Source organism: Crinia signifera, unplaced genomic scaffold (genome assembly GCF_055691185.1).
Source record: "Crinia signifera unplaced genomic scaffold, ASM5569118v1 HAP2_SCAFFOLD_87, whole genome shotgun sequence".
Classification (NCBI taxonomy): domain Eukaryota; kingdom Metazoa; phylum Chordata; class Amphibia; order Anura; family Myobatrachidae; genus Crinia; species Crinia signifera.
In genome coordinates, this window is record NW_028142785.1 from 392,710 (window position 1) to 404,976 (window position 12,267).

The window sequence follows — 12,267 nt, forward strand, 5'->3', positions numbered from 1 at the left end:
TCGATGGTTGACATCGATGGTGATTCTACACCCAGCCATCGGTCAGTGTTTTTTACTCGGTCATGTATATTCCCCCTTTTTTTATTAAAAGTGAGCCGAGGTCCCTGTCTAAAAGATACGTATCTTTTCACTTAACGATCCGGCGGATCCCGACTCATACTAATGCGCCGTTTTGCCCATCTCTAGGCTGCACTGCAGTGCCTGAGACTCGGCGGGGGGCGGAGCTACACGGACTTGGCTGGGGGCGGGGCTACACGGACATGGCGGGTGGCGGAGCTACAAGGACAACAAACAAAGGAGAGAAGAGTGCTGCAGTTACTGCTGACTGCAGTACTGCCAGGAGCCACTGGATGTCCCCATATCCATGGAGCCATCTCATCACCTGCCATGAACAATAGAGAGACTGCCCTGGACCAGTACAGAGGAACTAAGTGAGTTTAGTGATTATCTGTCTGTCTGTCTGTCTATTATCTATATGTCTCTGTCTCTGTCTATCTATCATCTACCTATGTATCTCTGTCTATCTATCATATATGTGTCTCTGTATATCTATCTTCTATGTGTCTGTCTATCATCTATCTATGTGTCTCTGTCTATCTATCATCTATGTGTCTCTGTATATCTATCTTCTATGTGTCTGTCTATCATCTATCTATGTGTCTCTGTCTGTCTGTCTGTCTATCTATCTATCTATCTATCTATCTATCTATCTATCTATCTATCTATCTATCTATCTATGTGTCTATATCAATCTACATATATGTAATGATGGATATCTATCTGTTTGTGTGTGTATATATCAGGGTTGCCGACTTTCAGAAAATCCTCTTCGGGAGAAGCCCGGAGAGGAATCTTTCATTACGATTTTTGGGGGCGGGGCTTAACCGTGACATCATTAAGCCCCGCCCCCATTCAGGGAAATAGACTAAATAACTGATATCCATGTAGGGGGCGGGGCTAAAACGTCACGATTGTGCCGTTTTAGCTCCGCCCCCTCCCCTGAGACCCGCGGATTGCGGCATATAAATGCCGCGATCGGGGGGCTCAGTGGGGGTCCCCCTGATTCCGGGAGGGTTGCCCACCCTTCCGGGGGCCGGGAGGAAGGACCCGATTTTCGGGAGACTCCCGCAAATTCCGGGAGGGTCGGCAACCCTGGTATATATTTATAGTGTTCCCAGTAGCCTTGTTTTGTTGTTTTGCAGGGCGCAGCGCCCTGCCCATTTTATAATGTACTGAAATCTCCCTGCCCTTATGACTGTGCCCTGCCAGAGACCTAAGCAGCGCATATGACCAGAGGTGGATTGGCAGCCATCCAATGCGTCTACCAGCGACCCCACAAAAGGCACATGTGTCAGCTCTTTCATTCTGGTGCCCCTCCCCCCGCTAACACAACTCTGATATCTACTGATGGACCGGCTTAGCCGTAAGAACTTCACTGACAGCCGCTCTCATCAGAGGGGAAGTGCGGCATGTCAGCACGGCAGGGTACACACACGGGAACAGCTAACAGCCACTGTGCTGCAGAGGGGATCAGTGGCCACTCGCCTACTTGAGCCAGGTAGAGACTCGGGGCATCCAGCAGGGCTTGCGGTTACCATGCAGCAAGATGAGCTGACAGCCGGTGTAAGCAGAAGGGGGTGGGTGCACCTGGATGATCTGACAAGTGCTTAACGCTGTAAAGCGGCTGTCAGTTCTAGTTCCAGGTGCGCCCTGACACGCTGCTGATCTCCTCTGCTTATAGCAGCTGTCAGCTCTAGTTCCAGGTGACCCCTGCCGCCCTGACACGCCGCTGATCTCCTCTGCTTACAGCAGCTGTCAGCTCTAGTTCCAGGTGACCCCTGCCGCCCTGACACGCCGCTGATCTCCTCTGCTTACAGCAGCTGTCAGCTCTAGTTCCAGGTGACCCCTGCCGCCCTGACACGCCGCTGATCTCCTCTGCTTACAGCAGCTGTCAGCTCTAGTTCCAGGTGACCCCTGCCACCCTGACACGCTGCTGATCTCCTCTGCTTACAGCAGCTGTCAGCTCTAGTTCCAGGTGACCCCTGCCACCCTTACACGCCGCTGATCTCCTCTGCTTAGAGCAGCTGTCAGCTCTAGTTCCAGGTGACCCCTGCCACCCTGACACACTGCTGATCTCCTCTGCTTACAGCAGCTGTCAGCTCTAGTTCTAGGTGACCCCTGCCACCCATGATTCGGCGCCCATAGCCCCTTTGTCAAACATTGGCCGTATATATATATATATATATATATATATATATATTATCCTCCACACTGTTCCCCTTCGACGCTCTAAACCACAACCCTGGCACAAAAATGTGCTGAACGCCTCTGGAGGAAATCTCACTCTGGAAGACTTCCTCCATTTCAAGTTTATTCTCTCCTCCTACAGCGCTGCTCTCTCCTATACCAAACAATCTTTCTTCAAATCTCTCATCTCTTCCCATTCCTCCAATCCCCGACGTCTCTTTGAAACTTTCAACACTCTACTTCGCCCTGCACCACCCCTCCTCCCTTCATCCCTCACTGCCACTGACTTTGCCTCCTTCTTCCTCTCTAAAATTGAGGTAATCCGACATGATATCTCCTTCCATACCCCCTCTGCTGCCCACCCACCCCAATCATCCTCCCCTACCAACTACCCCACTCTGTCATACTTCTGCCCTACTACAGCTGAGGAAGTCCACTCCCTCATCTCATCCTCTCCCCCCTCTACCTGTCCCTTGGACCCTCTCCCCTCCCGTCTCCTCAGTTCCCTCTCCCCCACTGGCTGCTCCCACCTTGCTCACCTCTTTAACCTATCTCTTTCTACTGGCATCTTTCCCTCACCCTTCAAACACGCTCTGGTCTCGCCTATTCTTTAAAAACCTAACCTGGACCCTTTTTCTCCCACAAGCTACCGCCCTATCTCTCTTCTCCCATTTGCCTCTAAAATACTAGAACGGCTGGTTTACAGGCGTCTCACCAGCTACCTGTCTGACCACTCCATCCTAGATCCCCTTCAATCTGGCTTTCGCCCACTTCATTCCACTGAGACTGCCCTAGTGAAAGTCACCAATGAACTGCTGTCAGCCAAATCCAAGGGTCACTTCTCCCTGCTTATCCTTTTGGACCTATCTGCTGCCTTTGACACTGTGGATCACCCTCTCCTCCTCCACACACTCCAAAACATTGGCCTCTCTGGCACAGTCTTCAACTGGTTTTCCTCTTACCTCTTCAACCGTTCCTTCTCAGTCTCTGCCTCTGGCTCTACCTCACCACCTTCTATCCTTCCTGTCGGGGTCCCTCAGGGTTCGTCCTTGGCCCCATTCTGTTCTCTCTGTACACCTCCTCTCTGGGTGCACTCATTAACTCCTTTGGCTTCCAATATCACCTCTATGCAGATGACACCCAAATCTACCTCTCCTCTCCTGATCTGTCCCCCACTGTTTTCTCTCAAGTTTCCAACTGCCTCGCTGCCATCTCTACCTGGATGTCTGAGCGATTTCTGAAGCTGAATATGGACAAAACCGAACTTATTATCTTTCCCCCACCCAGAGCTAGGCCCCCTACTAATTTCTCTATCACTGTTAACAACACCATCATCTCCCCTGTTCCCCAACTCCGCTGCCTGTGTGTCACTCTTGACTCCTCCCTCTCCTTTGCACCCCACATCCAAGGCCTGGCCCATTCTTGCCGGTTCCAGTTACGCAACATTGCTCGCATCAGGCCCTTTCTCTCACAGAGTGCAACTAAGCTGATCATCCACTCATTAGTCATCTCACGGCTTGACTACTGTAATGCTCTTCTCACCGGCCTCGCTCAATCCCAACTAGCTCCTCTCCAATCTGTCCTCAATGCTGCAGCCAGGCTTATCTTCCTCTCCCGCCGCTCTAACTCTGCTACTCCCCTTCAACAAAATCTGCACTGGCTTCCATTCCCCTACATAATCCTCTTCAAACACCTCACACTCACATACAGGGCCATCTCTAATTCCATTGCTCCATATATCTCTAACCTCATCTTCATTCATACACCCTCCCGCCCTCTACGGTCAGCTGACGACTGTCGTCTCTCCTCCACCCTGATCACTGCTTCCCATGCTAGAGTACAGGACTTTGCCCGTGCTGCACCCCTTCAGTGGAACGCACTCCTTCGCTCCATTAGACTCTCCCCGACCTTGCAAAGCTTCAAACGGGCACTGAAAACTCACCTATTCATCAAAGCGTACCCTTCCACTGCATAAACCAGCTGGTTCTCCGACCCCTTGCCTGTTTACATCCTGCTATCTAACCACCACCCCCTCGCTTGCACCTCTTGTAATCTGTCTGTCTCCCCTTCCTACTAGATTGTAAGCTCCTCCGAGTAGGGCCCTCTTCCCTCCTGTTGTCAAAGCCCACTTCTCTTCACATTTCACTCACAGCTCTCCTTTACTCCAACACTCAGTGACCCTCTTCATACTCATCTCCATCATTGGCCTCAAGCCTCTAGTTGTATGTTGATTGGGTCCTCACTACTTACATTTAAGCTGTAATGTGTATTGAACTGTGGTGCTCTTTATTTGTACTGTATTTTTGTTATTTATTCAATGTTATGCCAAGTTTTGTCTCCCTGTATTGTTCCTTTGTACGGCGCTGCGAAACACTTGTGGCGCCTTATAAATAAAATAATAATAATAATTATATATATATATATATATATATATATATATATAGTGGGGCATTATACAGTGGTATGTTATACCGCTACTTCGAGCACTGGAGGGTCACCTATAGTGGGAAGATTTTCTGTGGGGATACTTGTCACTTGTGGCCCCATCCCCTAAGCGCGTTACCCATCACAGCTTTCTTGCATTACAGAAAGCCTGCGGGTACAACTGAAGAGGCTTCAAGCCCCCACCCAGCAGAAGGAAGCTCCACTACACACACCAGTGATGCCGTGCACGTCGGATGCAGAACAGGCCCATGTGCGGCAGTACAGTAAGTTAAGCACTGCACTCCCAGCTGTCAGCCTGCCAAATTTGTTACAAGACAGATTTTGTATGATTTACCGATGTTCAGAAACCAAGCGGTTAGGAGACCGATGTGGGAATCCAGACATTGAGTGCCCTGTGTGCGCTATGTGCTGTGTAATGTGAACAAGATTGTGCTACTGAGTCATTTGAATTGGTACTATTGTATGGCCATACCTCCTTTTTTTTTGCGGTATGCGGTGGGCATTGTCCCTTTATTAAGTATGGGAGAGGAAGCACAAATTTATAGTGTGCAGGAGGGCACCAAACATCCTTGCACCGGCCCTGGGCGGAGCTACACAGAACTGGCCTGATTCCACAGCAAGAGGGAGAGAAGTGGCTGCCCAGAGTGTATGTGTGTGTCAGTATCTACAGGGAGAGGCACAACTGGCTTTGCACTGCTGCCACATTGGGTTTTGTTGTGTCTGCGTTAATAAACTAAACTAGTGTGCGGCACATGTAAATCAGCCAAGGGTGTTGAATTAGGATGCAGTCAGGCTTAGGCTGCAGGGAGGGTGGGTAAGGTGGTGGAGTAAGTTAAGGTTAGGGACTGCGTGACAGAGTGCATGCCTCAAAGGGAGGGAGTGCATCAGTGTGACAGATCACAGGCCATAGGGTGATGGAGCACGTCAGTGTGATAGAGCGCAGGATGAGGGAGCAAGTGAGTGTGATAAAGCTCAGGGGGTGTGATAAAGCGTACGTCTCGGGGAGAGGGAGCGTGCCAGTGTGATAGAGCGTACAACTTGGGGAGAGGGAGCGTGTAAGTGTAGGTAAAGGCCGGAAGGTGAAGGAGAACATCAGTGTAATAAAGCACAGACCGCAGGGGGTGGGAGTGTGTGAGAACACAAGCCATGGGCGAGGGAGTGTATCAGTGTAATAGAGTACAGAATTCAGGGTGAGTGACAGTGACGTAACTAAAAGTAAATAAATTCTGGTGCCATCCCCCTCCTAAACACAGTGACAGAGCAGGTACACACTGACAGCGCAGGTACAGAATGAACAGTACCTGTGCTGCTTTAATCCGTCAGTGAGGCCCGGGAGGAGAGTATCCTGAATTGAGCAGCAGGCTCTCTCCAGTGGCTGACGGACACTCTCTCCATCACGCAGTGAGGAAGGGGGAGCGGCGGGCAGGGTAGAAGTGGGAGCTCTCTGGCTGTCTGTGTGAGGACGCTCAGTGACCCACTCATCAGCGGGTCATGGGGCGGGTCACTGAGAGCCCTCACACAGACAGCCAGAGGCGGACAAGTCTGCGTTTCCTTATTGGCTGCAGCTGCAGAGCTCACACAGGACTCCTGGCCTTTGGCAGCCTCTGTGAGAGCGCTGTGAACCTGCGCCCCGGTGGCGCAGGCACCCTCTGCCACCGTTGGGGCTGCGGAGCCCTAGTTACGCCACTGGTGTGTGATATAGCACAGGGCGAGGGAGTGTGATATAGCGCAGGGGGAGGGAGTGTGTGATAGAGTGCAGGCCGCAGGTGAGGAAGTGTGATATAGCGCAGGGGGAGGGAGTGTGATATAGTGCAGTGGAAGGGAGTGTGTGATAGAGTGCAGGCCGCAGGTGAGGGAGTGTGATATAGCGCAGGGGGAGGGAGTGTGATATAGTGCAGTGGAAGGGAGTGTGTGATAGAGTGCAGGCCGCAGGTGAGGGAGTGTGATATAGCGCAGGGGGAGGGAGTGTGATATAGTGCAGGGGGAGGGAGTGTGATATAGCGCAGGGGGAGGGAGTGTGATATAGCGCAGGGGGAGGGAGTGTGATATAGCGCAGTGGGAGGTAGAGTGTAATAGAGTACAGGATGCAATGGGAGGGAGTGTGATATAGCGCAGGGGGAGGGAGTGTGATATAGCGCAGTGGGAGGTAGAGTGTAATAGAGTACAGGATGCAATGGGAGGGAGTGTGATATAGCGCAGGGGGAGGGAGTGTGATATAGCGCAGGGGGAGGGAGTGTGATATAGCGCAGGGGGAGGGTGTGTGATATAGTGCAGTGGAAGGGAGTGTGTGATAGAGTGCAGGCCGCAGGTGAGGGAGTGTGATATAGCGCAGTGGGAGGTAGAGTGTAATAGAGTACAGGATGCAATGGGAGGGAGTGTGATATAGCGCAGGGGGAGGGAGTGTGATATAGTGCAGGGGGAGGTAGAGTGTAATAGAGTACAGGATGCAGTGGGAGGGAGTGTGATATAGCGCAGGGGGAGGGAGTGTGATATAGCGCAGTGGAAGGGAGTGTGTGATAGAGTGCAGGCCGCAGGTGAGGGAGTGTGATATAGCGCAGTGGGAGGTAGAGTGTAATAGAGTGCAGGATGCAGTGGGAGGGAGTGTGATATAGCGCAGGGGGAGGGAGTGTGATATAGCGCAGGGGGAGGGAGTGTGATATAGCGCAGGGGGTGGGAGTCTGTGAGAACACAAGCCATGGGCGAGGGAGTGTATCAGTGTAATAGAGTACAGAATTCAGGGTGAGTGACAGTGATGTAACTAGAAAAGTAGCTCCACCCAGCCAAAATAAATTCTGGTGCCATCCCCCTCCTAAACACACTGACAGAGCAGGTACACACTGACAGCGCAGGTACAGAATGAACAGTACCTGTGCTGCTTTAATCCGTCAGTGAGGCCCGAGAGGAGAGTATCCTGAATTGAGCAGCAGGCTCTCTCCAGTGGCTGACGGACACTCTCTCCATCACGCAGTGAGGAAGGGGGAGCGGCGGGCAGGGTAGAAGTGGGAGCTCTCTGGCTGTCTGTGTGAGGACGCTCAGTGACCCACTAATCAGCGGGTCATGGGGCGGGTCACTGAGAGCCCTCACACAGACAGCCAGAGGCGGACAAGTCTGCGTTTCCTTATTGGCTGCAGCTGCAGAGCTCACACAGGACTCCTGGCCTTTGGCAGCCTCTGTGAGAGCGCTGTGAACCTGCGCCCCGGTGGCGCAGGCACCCTCTGCCACCGTTGGGGCTGCGGAGCCCTAGTTACGCCACTGGTGTGTGATATAGCACAGGGCGAGGGAGTGTGATATAGTGCATTGGAAGGGAGTGTGTGATAGAGTGCAGGCCGCAGGTGAGGGAGTGTGATATAGCGCAGGGGGAGGGAGTGTGATATAGTGCAGTGGAAGGGAGTGTGTGATAGAGTGCAGGCCGCAGGTGAGGGAGTGTGATATAGCGCAGGGGGAGAGAGTGTGATATAGTGCAGTGGAAGGGAGTGTGTGATAGAGTGCAGGCCGCAGGTGAGGGAGTGTGATATAGTGCAGTGGGAGGTAGAGTGTAATAGAGTACAGGATGCAATGGGAGGGAGTGTGATATAGCGCAGGGGGAGGGAGTGTGATATAGCGCAGGGGGAGGTAGAGTGTAATAGAGTACAGGATGCAGTGGGAGGGAGTGTGATATAGCGCAGGGGGAGGTAGAGTGTAATAGAGTACAGGATGCAGTGGGAGGGAGTGTGATATAGCGCAGGGGGAGGGAGTGTGATATAGCGCAGGGGGAGGGAGTGTGATATAGTGCAGTGGAAGGGAGTGTGTGATAGAGTGCAGGCCGCAGGTGAGGGAGTGTGATATAGCGCAGTGGGAGGTAGAGTGTAATAGAGTACAGGATGCAATAGGAGGGAGTGTGATATAGCGCAGGGGGAGGGAGTGTGATATAGCACAGGGGGAGGTAGAGTGTAATAGAGTACAGGATGCAGTGGGAGGGAGTGTGATATAGCGCAGGGGGAGGGAGTGTGATAGAGTGCAGGCCGCAGGTGAGGGAGTGTGATATAGCGCAGGGGGAGGGAGTGTGATATAGTGCAGGGGGAGGGAGTGTGATATAGCACAGGGGGAGGGAGTGTGATATAGTGCAGTGGAAGGGAGTGTGTGATAGAGTGCAGGCCGCAGGTGAGGGAGTGTGATATAGCGCAGGGGGAGGGAGTGTGATATAGTGCAGGGGGAGGGAGTGTGATATAGCACAGGGGGAGGGAGTGTGATATAGTGCAGTGGAAGGGAGTGTGTGATAGAGTGCAGGCCGCAGGTGAGGGAGTGTGATATAGCGCAGGGGGAGAGAGTGTGATATAGTGCAGTGGAAGGGAGTGTGTGATAGAGTGCAGGCCGCAGGTGAGGGAGTGTGATATAGCGCAGTGGGAGGTAGAGTGTAATAGAGTACAGGATGCAGTGGGAGGGAGTGTGATATAGCGCAGGGGGAGGGAGTGTGATATAGTGCAGTGGAAGGGAGTGTGTGATAGAGTGCAGGCCACAGGTGAGTGTGTGTGATATAGCGCAGGGGGAGGAAAAGTCATATATCGCAGTGGGATGGAGTGTGTGATAGAGTTCAGGCTTCAAAGGGAGGGAGTGTGATCTAGCGCAGTGGGAGGTAGTGTGTAATAGAGTACAGGATGCAGTGGGAGGGAGTGTGATATATAGTAGAACAGGGGACAGAGTGTGGGGCCGATATGTTTTAATCATTCCAGTAGGGACCAATGGGACCAAGGTGTTTTATTTTACCTGTAGGGGCCAATATTTTTATTTGTAATTTCCTTCCGGGTGCCAGTGTGTATTATTTATTCCTTTTAAGGCCAATATATCTGTTTATTTTTCCTGTATCAGCAAATTGTTTTTTCCCATGGAGGGACATTGCGTGTGACATGGGGCGTGTCAGGGAAGAGTTTAGTAGCAGCATTATCATAGTAACATACTGTATGCAACTGCAGCAAAAGATGCTAGGACAGCTGCGACTGTGTCCAACAAAGGCCACATGAGGAGGGATCCCGCTCCTCGTGACAAACCCCACACCTAAACAGATCCCGCCTCCATTAGGGCTGCTCCCAGAAATTTCCCGGGCTGGTTTTTCATCCCAATCCGCCCCTGCATCACGGTGTGCAGCTTATTGTGTAATTGGCATCACGGTGTGTGGCATAATGTGTAATTGGCATCACGGTGTGTGGCGTAATGGGCATCACGGTATGCGGTGTAATGGGCATCACGGTGTGCAGCTTATTGTGTAATTGGCATCACGGTGTGCGGCATAATGTGTAATTGGCATCACGGTGTGTGGCGTAATGGGCATCACGGTATGCAGCTTATTGTGTAATTGGCATCACGGTGTGTGGCATAATGTGTAATTGGCATCACGGTGTGTGGCGTATGGGCATCACGGTATGCGGTGTAATGGGCATCACGGTGTGCAGCTTATTGTGTAATTGGCATCACGGTATGCGGCATAATGTGTGATTGGCATTACGGATAAACAGTATTTTATGATTTATAGCCAATGCAGGGTAGAACTAAGCTGAACTGATCAATCAATTCATCTATAAACTGGAAGATTAGAATAGGTGCGCTGGCACAATCTGCAGTTACACAATACAATCACGTTACAGGCTACACCCCCTTCTGATAGGCCACACCCCAATTTTTCAGCATGCACAAGCATCCTATCTCCAACTTATGGAAAGTTGGGGGGGGTGACACCATGAGTTACTACACCGGGTGACACCAACCCTAGTGACGCCACTGATTTCACTGATGCATTCATTCATCTCCTCCCCAAACTGGGAAGAGACCCACACTTGCCGGGATCATACAGACCCATATCACTTCTCAACGTTGATTATAAGTTGTATACCAAAATTCTGGCAGATAGGTTGAAGTTAATTCTTCCTTCTGTGGTCCACTCAGATCAGACGGGCTTCATTAACCCCTTACCGACGCAGCATGTTTTTGCCTTCCTGACAGAGGCCTTTTTTTTTCAAATCTGACAGGTATCACTTAAGTGGGGATAACTTTTTTTTGCTTTTACTTATCCCAGTGATTTTGAGATTGTTTTCCCGTGACACATTGTACTTTAAGTTAGTGATAAATTTTGGTCGATACAGTTTTTTTTTTTTGTGAAAAATACCAAAATGTCGTAAAAAAAATGAACATTTTGCAATTTGCAAAATGTTACATTTTCTGCTTGTGAGACAAATAATCATACCACTCAAAATAGTTAATAACTAACAAAAGACCATATCTAAACTTTATTATTACATCATTATTTCAACTTTCTTTTATTTTTTTTTGGACGCTAGGGGGCAGCAGAGTCTAAATTTTACACATAACACAGTAAACGCTGCTTTTGGCTGTTCACGTTTGAACAGCCAATCGCATCGATCGCCCATGACGGGGGGCATCGCTGCCCCCCCTGGGCAATGAGGGAAGATGTCTGCTGTCAGGGACAGCAGACATCGTCCCTCTGTCACCGCGTCTCTAGACGCGGTGACAGTTACAAGTCATGACGTACATTTATGCCATGTGTCGGGAAGTACATCCCGACCATGACGTAAATGTACGTCAAATGTCGGGAAGGGGTTAAGGGTCGTCATTCCACAGGGAACATTAGAAAGGTTCTGGCTGCTTCACACTGGCCGAACTCCACGGCTAACCCAGACGCACATTTCATTCTTTCTCTCGATGCAGAGAAAGCCTTTGATTATGTCAGTTGGGACCATCTGTACACCACGCTCACACGTTCTGGGTTTCCGCCGGGCTTCTCCAGTGTCTTAAACGCTTTATATACAGCCTCTAGTTCTCGGATTATATGCAATGGGTATATATCTGATCCAGGAATTCTAAAAAGAGGTACCAGACAGGGCTGCCCACTCTCGCCCCTATTATTTTCCCTTGCTATTGAACCATTAACGATTTCCCTAAGACAATTGTAGTCGTTTACAGGGGTTCACGTTTATTTGCGGACGACATGCTCCTTTTTGTATCCGACCCTTTAACCCCTTCATGACAGAGCCAGTTTGTGCCTTCATGACAGAGCCCTTTTTTTCAAATCTGACATGTCTCACTTAAGTGGGGATAACTTTTTTTTGCTTTTACTTATCCCAGTGATTTTGAGATTGTTTTCTCGTGACACATTGTACTTCAAGTTAGTGGTAAATTTTGGTCAATACAGTCTGTGTTTTTTTGTGAAAAATACCAAAATATCGTGAAAAAATGGAAAATTTAGCAATATGCAAAATGTCACATTTTCTGCTTGTGAGACAAATAATCATACCACTCAAAATAGTTAATAACTAACAAAGACCATATGTCTACTTTATGTTGCAATCATTATTTCAACCTCCTTTTCATTTTTTGGGACACTAGGAGGCTTCAAATATGACTAGCAAATTCTCAAATTTTCAAGAAAATTTCAAACACTGATTTTTTTAGGGACCAGTTCAGTTCTGATGTGACTTTGAGGGACTTGTATGTGAGACACCCCCATAAATGATGCCATTTCAAAAACTGCACCCCTCACAGTATTCAAAACAGCATTTTGGAAGTTTGTTAACCCTTTAGGTGTTT

General features: G+C 50.0%; 1 long non-coding RNA gene across 1 annotated transcript in view; it reads left to right on the forward strand.

The window, feature by feature from the left end:
- The first annotated feature begins 297 nt into the window (after positions 1 to 297).
- Positions 298 to 12,267, forward strand: part of LOC146056731 (uncharacterized) — a 31,625-nt gene continuing 19,655 nt past the window's right edge. Inside the window, exons 1-2 of the long non-coding RNA XR_014469382.1 lie at positions 298 to 431; positions 4,836 to 4,955. This is a non-coding gene — a long non-coding RNA (uncharacterized LOC146056731). The remainder of the gene's footprint in view (positions 432 to 4,835; positions 4,956 to 12,267) is intronic.